This window comes from Paramisgurnus dabryanus, chromosome 21 (genome assembly GCF_030506205.2).
Source record: "Paramisgurnus dabryanus chromosome 21, PD_genome_1.1, whole genome shotgun sequence".
NCBI lineage: Eukaryota > Metazoa > Chordata > Actinopteri > Cypriniformes > Cobitidae > Paramisgurnus > Paramisgurnus dabryanus.
This window is the reverse complement of record NC_133357.1, coordinates 5,256,011-5,268,615: the sequence shown is the minus strand read 5'-3', so window position 1 is coordinate 5,268,615 and position 12,605 is coordinate 5,256,011. Positions and strand designations below refer to the sequence as shown.

At 39.2% G+C, this 12,605-nt stretch overlaps 1 protein-coding gene across 3 annotated transcripts in view; it reads right to left on the bottom strand.

Moving 5' to 3' along the window:
* The window catches only part of src (v-src avian sarcoma (Schmidt-Ruppin A-2) viral oncogene homolog), a 50,540-nt gene extending 39,933 nt beyond the window's left edge, over nucleotides 1-10,607 (bottom strand). For all 3 annotated transcript variants that reach the window (XM_065285215.1, XM_065285216.1, XM_065285217.1), the window contains exon 1: nucleotides 10,198-10,607. The gene's annotated coding sequence lies outside the window, so the exon portion shown is untranslated. The remainder of the gene's footprint in view (nucleotides 1-10,197) is intronic.
* Between the last annotated feature and the right edge of the window lie 1,998 nt (nucleotides 10,608-12,605).

Below are 12,605 nucleotides of genomic sequence, written 5' to 3'. Positions count from 1 at the left end.
CCCAACATTGGGTTAATTTTACCTGCTAGAAAATTCTAGATGATTAATTTGAACCCAACAATTGGGTTTGCCCATATTTGATGCAACCATGGGCTGGGACCATTACATGATTCACAAAATGACAACTTTAAATAAAATGTTAAAAAGTACATATCTAAACACCTACAGTAGTTGGCTAGTCTCAATTTGTCCTTGTAATCTTTCATCAAAATGTAATCACTCGCTCCGCCTCTAAAACTATTTTCTTTGTCGGCTGAGGTTTTCAAACTCTTATTCAACTGCTCTCTTTAAATAACCTGTCATAAGGAGATAACTTTCATAATTCAATAAACTCAAAAGTAAACAGAACACTGCATCTTACTACACAAACCATTTCAGAAGTAAAATATAGAAGCTTGTAGTAGATCAGTCAGGTTTATTGCACAAAAATCACATTTTGAATGGGGTTTCTGTGCTCTATATCTGCCTCTTCATGTCTTTGAAGCTGCTGGAAACACATTTTGAAAACATGTCTGAGCATGTCAGGTCACGGCCCAACACTACAGCTGACAGTCAAAATCAGCTGATCCCAGGTCAGTTGAAAATAAAGGCTCCACATTCAGTCGGCACTAAACTTCTTCTGGAAATAAATAGAGGAAGTACTGTAGATGTGATTAAGTGATGACTGTTAAATATTTCCAATAAACTACAGAAAATGTTGGGCAGAAAAACTTTGGTGATACGATGTTCATAAGTTTGGGGATGCGATGTTCATAAGTTTGGTAAAGTTTCTTCCGAGGAGGTTTGGTGTGACGGTCCTTCCGAGGAGGTTTGGTGTGACGGTCCTTCCGAGGAGGTTTGGTGTGACGGTCCTTCCGAGGAGGTTTGGTGTGACGGTCCTTCCGAGGAGGTTTGGTGACGGTCCTTGGGAGGAGGTTTGGTGTGGCCGTCCTTGGGAGGAGGTTTGGTGTGGCCGTCCTTGGGAGGAGGTTTGGTGTGGCCGTGCTTGGGAGGAGGTTTGGCGTGGCCGTGCTTGGGAGGAGGTTTGGCGTGGCCGTGCTTGGGAGGAGGTTTGGCGTGGCCGTGCTTGGGAGGAGGTTTGGCGTGGCCGTGCTTGGGAGGAGGTTTGGCGTGGCCGTGCTTGGGAGGAGGTTTGGCGTGGCCGTCCTTGGGAGGAGGTTTGGCGTGGCCGTCCTTGGGAGGAGGTTTGGCGTGGCCGTCCTTGGGAGGAGGTTTGGCTGACCGTCCTTGGGAGGAGGTTTGGCGTGATGGTCCTTCAGAGGAGGTTTGGGGTGATGGTCCTTCAGAGGAGGTTTGGTGAAGTTCCTTCAGAGGAGGTTTGGTGAAGTTCCTTCAGAGGAGGTTTGGTGAAGTTCCTTCAGAGGAGGTTTGGTGAAGTTCCTTCAGAGGAGGTTTGGTGAAGTTCCTTCAGAGGAGGTTTGGTGAAGTTCCTTCAGAGGAGGTTTGGTGAAGTTCCTTCAGAGGAGGTTTGGTGAAGTTCCTTCAGAGGAGGTTTGGTGAAGTTCCTTCATTGTGGACTGAAACGATGCTTATGTAGATTAAATAGCTGAAGCTGACTACCATTTGTTTCTTTGCTTTGAAGCATTTTTAAAGACAAACTTAACAAGTGCTTAAAGCAATGGGGGGCACAAGATGGTGCCAGGGGTCCTCAGTATTATGACATATTATAAAATACATGTATTAATATAAATTCTGTGTAAATTATGGATTCAATCTACACAAGGGGGGCCGTATACCAAAAAGTTTTAGAAACACCGGCTTAAAGTAAGTCACTAGATAAATCAATGCCTTTGCATGTCATCAAAAGATTGAGACCGATTTATCTTGTCATGAAACATATCAGCTTTAAACCTTCCACCCCATTTCCATAACATACATCCAAACAGCGCAGTCATTTCCACAGCACCAAACAACACTGCTGTTTAATTATTCAAATGACACTGTCACTAGTCAGTACGGGTAGAAGTTGCTTTAAAATGATGTCCTGACAGTGTAAGCACATACATTATAAAAGGGGAATTCCATCGTGCTCATATCGGAATTCACAGATGTCTGCTGCTGGAGCGTGTGACTCCAAGAGTAGGGATTTTTATATTCCAACATTTTCCCCAAGGATTAGGAAATCTACACTTTAAAGTATTAATGCACAAACTAAAATGAATACAACTGTGAACCATAATGACAATGACATCCAGTTTCAGTGGATGTTGCTACCATATTTAATAAAATGCAAATGAAAACCGTTTGATGGACAGTTTCTTGTACTGTTGTGTACATTCAGCTGGCAAAACACCAAAAATGTAATTTGAGGAAAAACTAGCACATTTCTGCAGAGTTCAATGTAAGCCTAACAGACAAACAGAACATTTATTCTTCACAATCTGGTTTAATACACAACATTAATTATATTCCTTATATACATCTTTAATAATAACCACTGCACTTAACATACTGCACACATCTTAGCACGAGTTAAACCATGATTGAGATAAAATGCCCCAAGATATGGAAGATAATAATCAGGATTTTTATAAACATCCAGTTAGGAACTTAGTCTTGAATATAATCTTGAGAACCTAAATGAGGACATGAGCGATAGACCTTATGCATATCAGAGGCTGAAGATTTAACCATCCATCCATCAGTTTCAAATAAACACAATGATTTAGATTTTATTTGGACCAGTTAAGACATCCCAGCGCTCACATCAACAGCAGCTTAGGTGCTCTTCATAATCCTGTAGACTTACTTAAAGTCCCCCTGTGGTGAAAATCACATTTTTTATTGTGGTTTATATGGGGAGTTTTGATATGCTTTAAGACAAACCATGTGCAAATTCAACACCATTGCAGGTTTTTATGTCACAAACATGCAGTGGCGGCTCGTGACTGCTCAACCGAGGGCCACTTATTTTGAAAAGACACGTAATGCACACAGGATCTCTCGACGCGCAGAACACATATTTTGACAAAAGGAATCACACACATGACGGGCTACATACATGTTGTGACGAACTTCACAGAGCACTCTCAAAAAAAGAAGTCACTGTTGTACATCATCACAGTTGTACAAGTGGATTAGTAGTTGGAGCCATAGATATAGATGTATAGATGCTGCATAGACTCGGCACTGAAATCATGAACTAAGCAAAATGTGTCTGAATTTGCTGAATACAGCATGTATTTGCATATATATCTATGGTCTGAGCTGGTGCGAAAGAGTTGAGGCAGAAACAAATGTGCATATTTATATCTATAGCCCAAGCTGCGCAACTGAGGTGGGGCCTAACTCGCATATTCTTAGATGGTTGTATAATAAATGAGGCAAATGTGTAGAGTTACATTCAAGCTGTTTTAAAGCATGAAGAAATTACTGTCACAGAAAAAAACTTTCACATATGCTATTATGATGCTAAAAGATGAGTTTTAAGTAATAAATTAAAGTATCGAATTCCAGGGTTACTTTAACAATAAAAATATTAAAACCCACTTCATATTAATCCATATTTTCCTCTCAGAAATGGGAAGAAGAGAACAGAGGAACGATTGAAATAAGATGTGAAGCATCTGTGGTCTCTCTCTCTATATGTCGCCGGGTTAACAGGAAGTGGCCATGAACTCAGTACAGACACATAAGGACTGTGTTTCTCTGAATGGACCACCAGTACATCCTACATTTAAATGACATGGCGTGTGCATGGAGATGAATCCATTGTTGAATGTTTTGTGAGGTCTTCCACCTCAAACGCATCCGGCTTTTGAACACATTGAGTTATGACCCTTTTATGCCTAGCAGCACTACCTAACAATATGCACTATATTCTAATGTTCCCATTTTATTTTATGATTTCATATGAATTTGTATGATCTTATTTGTGTGTTTGGTATTGTAATATCTGCTTTCTCCCTGGGCGTTGGGGTTATGGACAGGGTTTAATTTGTTTTTTATGATAATCGTACGTTTTTGTACAATACACCTCATACGAATTCATACGCAATCCACAGCACGTAAAATAGGTATGTAAGATATGGTTGTTTCTAACGGATTAACATTAATTTATTAAGTGGACGTTCTAACACCAGACTCTCAGGGTTTCCCGCAGAAAATCTGTTAGTTTAGGTGGTAGGGTTGCGCGCGGCCGAGGGCGCGCGTCCCCGCTTCGGTTGTGATGCGCGTACGCGCTATTCTCTGAGATGCACTTGACGGCCTTTTGTTCAGCGAATTTGTTTTATTTTTTTGGACGACCTAGTTAAGGCGGTAGGGTTTCCAAGCTTAGGCGAGCCGCCTTAACTGAAATATGCTGCGCGAAACCCTGACTCTAGACTAAGACATTAAAAAAAGCTAGCTTGTCATTTAGGCAACCCACTGATCAGTTAAATGTTAACAGCATAGTTTGAATACCTCTAAAAACACTGACATCACACGCTACATAATCATCATCATATTTCAAAATTGGCAAAATTCCCAAATTTTTTCACTGAAAACACATGCATGTGTCCTTGAACATTAATGCGAACTAATTAAGCAGATAACAGGGACAAAGCAATAAAGAGGCAGCAGCTACACGCAATGACACAACTCCCCGTCTGTTATATTAAAAATTAACAAACGTGGTCACACAAATCTTGCCTGCATTGTCCAAACCTACAGACAGAGTCCGACTGCCTGCAAATTTAAATACAAATTTCATGGCCATTCTAATTCACAAAGCACACAAAACACAATGCTTGTTAAATCATGTGTATAGACCTCAATGTCACGCGGATCTATTGTACTCTCATATCAAGTGTTTACACACAAATAAAAGACAAGCTGATGGAGTATCCTGTTTACAGATCCTAATCATTCAAAGCCACTGTGATGATACGTACTAGTGTGCATTTAACAAAAGCAGATCACACTTATCACTAAAAACAACAACATATTTTGCATTAAGAAAATTTTGCCTGTTTAGGCCCGTTAGCTTTCATGCTTAAAAGGGTGAAACCCATCCGGTTGCATTGTAATTTAACCTATGCTTGGTTGTTTTAACCCATTGTTGGGTCAAATATAAAAAAATTCTGGATTACTTTAACCCAATACTTGGGTTTGTCCCTTTCTTGGCCCAACCTTGGGTTGCAAATAACCCAGCATTTTTTGATGAGACATTTTAATGTTTTCATTTTAATAAACATAAAGGCAATTCACAACACAAAAATCTAGGCAGTCCTAAATCTTTTTTAGTTTTGTTTATTTAGCGAAATATAAACAGGACAAATGGTTTCTTTCAGTAGAAAACCAGTGGCCACTTTGCCGATATAAATATCTCATAAAATCTGATTATCTTTGCTCTTACGTGACGTAATTCAGTAAATCTGTTCCCCAGTGTTTCAGCCAGATAGAGTTCTCCGTTGTTCCCCGATTTCTCTCTCCTCAGTTAATCTTGTCTCTCACCATCACTCGCTCGCATAATAGCATTTTCAAAGATGAAGCTACTTTATATTGCGTGCCAATTCTCAAAGGCAGTCGGTAGAAACAGACCCATCATTCATAGTCAAGCTCAGTGTATCACTCCACACACAGAGGGCCCAGTGAAGAGAGGACAAAGACCCCACTGCTTCTGCACGTTACCAATTAACAGGAATTTGCCTTTAAGAGTTGCTTTCCCAATGATCTCATTTGAAGCCGACTTACACTTCCACGCCTTTCACTGAGAGGGCATTCAGTGAAATCCGAAAGGCATTAGGGCCACTTCATGAGCTCTGTGTTTTCTCTTTGAGGGCCCTCACATCTAATTAGGAGCGTTGGTTTCTTCTCATAAAGCACGAATAAGGGGCATCAACTGCTACAGGCAATGCAGATAAAAACAGACAAATGCTATTGTAGATTGCATGCATTAGCTAATAGCTCTTGAGCACTGTGGGATAAACAGGGAATACAGTAGGAAAAAGAAGTACATTTTTAGATTTAAGTTAGCAGATGCACTTTCTTTGCAAACTAACCTGATCTTACAGGAATATACGCATAATTAGGGCTGTCACAATGATTAAATAATCGTCTCATCGCAATTGTTTGACCTAATCACGATGATTTCAGATCACCGCGATGATTGCACACATCTCTCTAAAAAACACAAGGGGGAGCTGTACCGCCTGTATAAATGAGACAGTATCAGATTACTTTTAAAAATCTGTTATCTGTATAAATATTTACTGCCACATATACCTTGGAAAAGATTTATTTTAAATTATCACAACAATCTGTGAAAATTATGGATGCACCGATACCGATACTGGTATTGGGTATCGGCCTCAATACCACATTTTCTAAAGTACTCGTACTCGTTAAAAGTCCCCCGATGCCACGTCTGAGAAATGTCTATGTTTGAGCAGTGTGTAAGGGGTTAATGCCTCTTGTGTTGTCCAAAGAGGCAAAGTTTACAACAAACTGGAAAACTAGTCCCTTGTTTTTTTGTTAAATTATATGACTAAAGCTGTTACCTGTAAATTTAAATCATGTTTTTTATTAAGTACTCGGTATCGGTATCGGCAAGTACTCGTACTCGTATTCCAAAAAAGTGGTATCGGTGCATCCCTAGTGAAATTTTTTTCAAAAATAATTTCAAAAATAATTTTATATTTAAAAAATTATGAGAATTAAATGTCAAAGCAATAAACAGGCAATTAATCGTCACAATTTATCAAACGATTAACCGTCAGCCAAATTTCATAATCGTGACAGCCCTACGCATAATAGGCTAATTTGTATGAAGTGAATCACACAAAAATGCACGATTATTATTAGGGCTGCACGATTTGGGTAATTTTTCCCATTGCGGTTATTGATGCTTATATTGCGATGCGCGATTGCGATTATACTTAATGGTATCATGAGTCAACTTGATGGGTTTTAAGGAAAATCCACACACAGTTTAGCTAAAATGTGTATTTGTAAAACTAGAAATGTTTTCGTATTGCCACGTGATGTCGCAACTGCTCAGTGTCAGTAATCCTAAATCCAAAATACCACCATACAACAGACTTAGAATTTTTTTTTTTAGCTACCAGATCACTGTCAACCTCCTCTGCATCCATCTTCGCTCTGGTATAAGTGACGACGCACACCACACATGTGCATGCCACACGTGCACTGCCTTTTTTGTTCGTTTTTCTTTCTTTTTTTTAAACGGCAAGGAAAATCATCAAACAGTTATCAGAAAGTTTGTGTTAAAAGTCCACACATTTATTTATTTAATATAATTGCAACATCTTGCTGTCATATAATCGCACAGGCTGACATCGCGATTGCGATCGCGATGCGATTAATTGTGCAGCACTAATTATTATAAAAAATCAATAAAGATACCCCACCCCTAAAGCCCAGAGTATAGTCCGATATTTCACGCATGCATACGTGCACAGTCGAATGCACAGCCTTGAAAAAGAATAGTTCAATTGACTCATACACGTGCGCTGAAGTTCGATGCATGCGCATCTCGTGGCCAACATACTTTATACTCCTGTACACCCATGCGCAACCTGCGCGTATAATGTATACAAGGTTTTAAAAACCTGGCACTGCATGTACAGTAAAGCCTGGAGTATAGTCTGTTTTTATATGTAGGTGAACATACGCGCACGGTCGAATGCACAGCCTTGCAAAGTATAGTTTATTTGAATCGTATGTGTACACAGACGTTCGACGCATGCACATTGCAACAAAATGCCATGCACCTCCTAGGCTAAATACTACATTCTCTGTAGGCGCATGCGCGACCTTTGCATACAATGTACGTGGGTTTCAAAATATGACGTTTTCGATGACGAAAACTGCATCACGCACACTGTACACGGATCCTCGCACACACATAGAAAATAGACTGTACTTCGGCCTTATGCACACACTCTTCTGATGACGTAAATTTCGCCATGCGCACTGTGTGCAGACCCTAGCAGGGTTTCCCGCAGAAAATTTGTTAGTTAAGGTGGTAGGGTTGTGCAGGTGGGCGGGCCGGAGGCGTGGCAATCAAAGGGACGGGGCGTACGCATCATGATGAAAATATTTTTATTTAAAACACCCAAATAAAACTCAAATTTGAAGAAACTATGACAGAAAATGAACACATAGATTATTAATGAATTAAATGTTTTATCAACAGGCTAGTTATCCTCCAGACATTGACGGACCATGTCTTTCTCTCATTTCGGCCATGTGGCGCGTGCCCGCTCGCAGTGTGAAGCGCGTCCACACACTATTCTCCGAGATGCACTTGACAGCCTTTTGTGCAGCGAATAATTTTTTTTGGATGACCTTGTTAAGGTGGTAGGGTATCCCAGCTTAGGTGGGCCGCCCGAACTGAAAAGTGCTGCGGGAAACCCTGCCTAGCATACGTGCAAAAACGGGACTATTACTTTCAGCTTAAATCCAATGTTATATGTTGAAAGCTAATCGCAAAAATTTTTTGAACGAATTCATACAAAGTGTGATAGAAATTTATACTGGAGATCTTTTGACTTTAACAACAACCACACATAGTACCGCTTAAACAAATACACACCTATTCACACCCACTAATAAACCTAATAAAACACACTCCAACAAAAAAACGTAGCCTTGGATTAAAATTGACATTGAGACACATTGGCAAACATTCCAGTGGCAAAACGCACACGATAACCAGGATGTACAAAGACAGAACTGGAACTGTAATGATATTAAATGCAAGTCAAGCTGGGAAAGGACAAAGAAGGATAACAGAACCTAAACAAAAAAGATGGCTGGTTAAACTGATAAACCCACATTCCCGAGGACTGATCCGCGGTAAAGACGTCGACAAGCGAGAGCGTTCACACCATGTAACCAGCAGGATAACACGCGCAGACAGCCGTACAGTATGTGGTATATGACACCTGCCCTGATTCAAACCAGGGTTAATTTGGTTTGTAAAACCACCCTCACTTCCACTTACCGAAGCGTTTTCCACATGCAGGTAAAATGAAACACTGAGAAAAGCAAGTGTGGGCGAGGTCTTTTTTACCAAGATGGGAAGTTGTAAACTTGTAGTATAGATCATAGTTTAGTTTTTTAATGATGAAATCTCTATAATATAAGCCCTGGCCTTTGAATTATTGGTAATTATTGTAATCTAGAAGAAATTCCTCTACAACTGTAAATCTGAAGGAAAAAATCACTTAAACCAAGTGGAGACACTTTAACCGGCTTTCGAAGATCTACAGCAGGTTATTACATCTACTATAGGAATAACGGATGCAGATATTTTGTTAATGTTTTTTAAAGGACCAAAAATAGGAATTAAATATGCAAGCCTCGCTCCAAATGGTAAACTCAATATTTAGAGATTTGAGTCATTTTGAGGGGGTGAAACATAATCTTAAGCATATGACATTGCCAACAGCGAGACAGAGAAGTTACAACGCTTTAGTTCACTGAAGAGCTTCATTCCCTGTGTGTGCATGAGGCATTTGGACGGACGGACGGGCAGACAGACAGACAGACAGACAGACGGGGAGAGAGAGAGAGAGAGAGGCACTTAGATACAGAACGATATAACGATAGATAGATAGATAGATAGATAGATAGATAGATAGATAGATAGATAGATAGATAGATAGATAGATAGATAGATAGATAGATAGATAGATAGATAGATAGATAGATAGATAGATAGATAGATAGATAGATAGATAGATAGATAGATAGAAAGATAGATAGTTATTTGAATGAAAGCAAGACTTTCATTCAAATAACAGTTTGACATTTCTTTCTGAACTCTTAAGTCTCATGTATGACTGTTCTTTACGTGGAGATCCGGTTCAGGTGTGACGTTAAAAAGGCCAATCCTGACTAGTCCTCACGAGACTCTTGGGTAGTTTAGTCAACCAAATGGGCTCACCAAATTGTGACCGTTTGTCTGCAGTATTCCCAAACACACAAGAGTCAAGCAAAACACAACAACGATCTGCCGATCATCATGCAAATACTGCGATGATTAATTTTAGTTACAAACCGGTGAATGTGAGAAAATACCCGGATCTATAAACAGGATCGACAAATACTGAACCCTAACGCACTTTCTTTTAAAACAACACACCAAAACATCTGTTTATGTGACTGACCAGATATCCTTAAAACATGATGTATATTATAATACAGCGGCCATTCAATCTCACACAGGATAAAAACAAATCGTTTACTCACCCTGTCGACTCCCAAAATTGTGGTGTAAATCAAACCCTGCTCGTTTAGGTTGACGTCTGCTTTATCGTTTTCGGTGTATGAATGAAACAGGCTCAGAATCCCATAGTCAATAATGTTGAGTGGCTCCAGCACACGACATGAAACGAGGCAGCGAGCGCATTCAGTGCGCGCTCATGACGGGGATCGCCTGGGAGCGCGCACAGCTGCACGAGTCATCGTTTTGATTGCAACAACGTGACGGTGTTACTCCGGTAACAGATCATATAAATCCAACGAAATTGTCGGTTTATGGCGGTGTGCGAATATGCGGAATACGATTATCGCGATCCTGAGTGAAAGCAAACGGCTGAACCCGTGACACCCATATGAGATTAAAAACTGGTAGGGCAGGGCGCTTTGACAGCAGCGACAGCAGGAGAGAGAGAGAGAGAGAGAGAGAGAGAGAGAGAGAGAGAGAGAGAGAGAGAGAGAGAGAGAGAGACGCCTGAGATTCATGGTGACGCAAGAATTGAGGGTAACTGGGCCACCTATTGCTGGATCTGGGGCACACACACTGAACGTCATTGTGAAATTATGTGAGAGAAAAGATGTAAAGACAGATTGTACAGTAATAAAAAATTACATTAAAAACTTGTGTTTAAAGACGTCTACTTATTTTAACCTAATTCACAAATGATTGATAATAACGATTGATAATAATTTAAAGGGATAGTTCACCCAAAAATTTTTATTCTGTCATCATTTTCTCATCCTCATGTTGTTCCAAATCTGTATGTATTTCTTTTTTTCTAATGAACACAAAGAAGATATCTTGAAAAATGATAGTAAGCACACGGCTAGTGGTAATTGACTTCCATAGTAGGAAAAACAAATACAATTGAATTCAATGGGTACCATCAACTGTGTGCTTACCATCATTTATCAAAATATCTTCTTCATCATTTATCACAATTTGATTTCCTACTATGGAAGTCAATGGTTACAATCAGCTGCCCACCATCATTTATCAAAATATCTTCTTTTGTGTTCATCAAAATAAAGAAATTCATAAAGGTTTAGAACAACATGAGGGTGAGAAAATAATAAGAGAATTTTCATGTTTCGGTGAACTGTCCCTTTAAACAGTCGGGTCGGATTTCGCGGGAAATGTCAAATTGACTTCATTTGACTTTAGGCAAGGTAAGTTTAGATAACTTTAGATAACAAAGTTACCTGGGTTTTTATTTTTAGAGAGAGATAGAGAAGCAAAAGATGTTAATAATGTAATGTTAACAAACTTTACATTTTTGGGTATTTTGAATGGTTTCCTCTAGCACATGATAAACTTTAATGGCTACCAAAAGTTTTTATATCATAGTTTTCTTATTCTTGTCTTGTTATTGACACAGTGTAAAATTTACAATTATTTTATATCACAGTAAAACATCTAAATCTTTGCTGTCTCTCCTACTCTCACATTCTTCAGTCCTTTAGGTGTTTATTTATGATTGTAAAGAAAACATGTGGCGGGGTAAAAGTAAAAAAACAAAAACATGGACCTATAGAGTAAACCATACAAACCCTTATGCTATATTATTTTTGTTTTAAATAACATCTGTAAAAATGGCATGCCTGGATATGCTGATGGAAATGCTTGCTAAAAGCCAGGATAAATTGTTCAAAATGTTTTAGGTGTCCTGAAATATTCTGGCCAACTTAATCTTTCTTATGGCAATATTTTATGTATGGTAAAAAGAACAATCATAAGGTAAAGACACACACCTCAGTAAGTTGCAGTGTCCTCCGATTGGCCAGCTAACCGGAATGTTGCGATTGGCATGAATACCGCTGTCGTCAGCCGGAAGTGTGACGCCCCTTACCATGTTTGGAAGAACACTGACAGCAGTTAATATCGCCTTTACTACCTTATCAATACGAGCCGAACCTGTGTTACACAATGGGGCACCCATATGTGGCACAGAATAGTGGGTAAACCTCTTAAACTTAAAACTTTTGAAAGTGTATAATCTATAAATTACTAAAACACTGAAACTTGTGGGAGCCTGTGAAATATAAACCGAGCTGTGTTTCGATAATAATAATAGTAATAATAATAAATGATTGCCACCTGTTGTATCTAAATAAGTAAATATTGCTGTGTAACCAGGGCTGTCTAACCATGTGTTAGAAAGAATACTATTGCTATAAGAATAGGCTACTAATCCTTCTTTATTATTACGGTAGTTATTTCTTTTCTTCATTATAGCTTTTCAGTTTCCTATTATCTCATGACAGACAAGTCCCATCAGGTTCAAGGGCACCAGAAAAACACATACCAAGGACTACAGCCTAAAGCAAATTCTTGTTGTCCTTCCGGTTATCTGTAAACCTTTCTTTATTTCAACTGTTTGTGCTTGTTACACATTAAA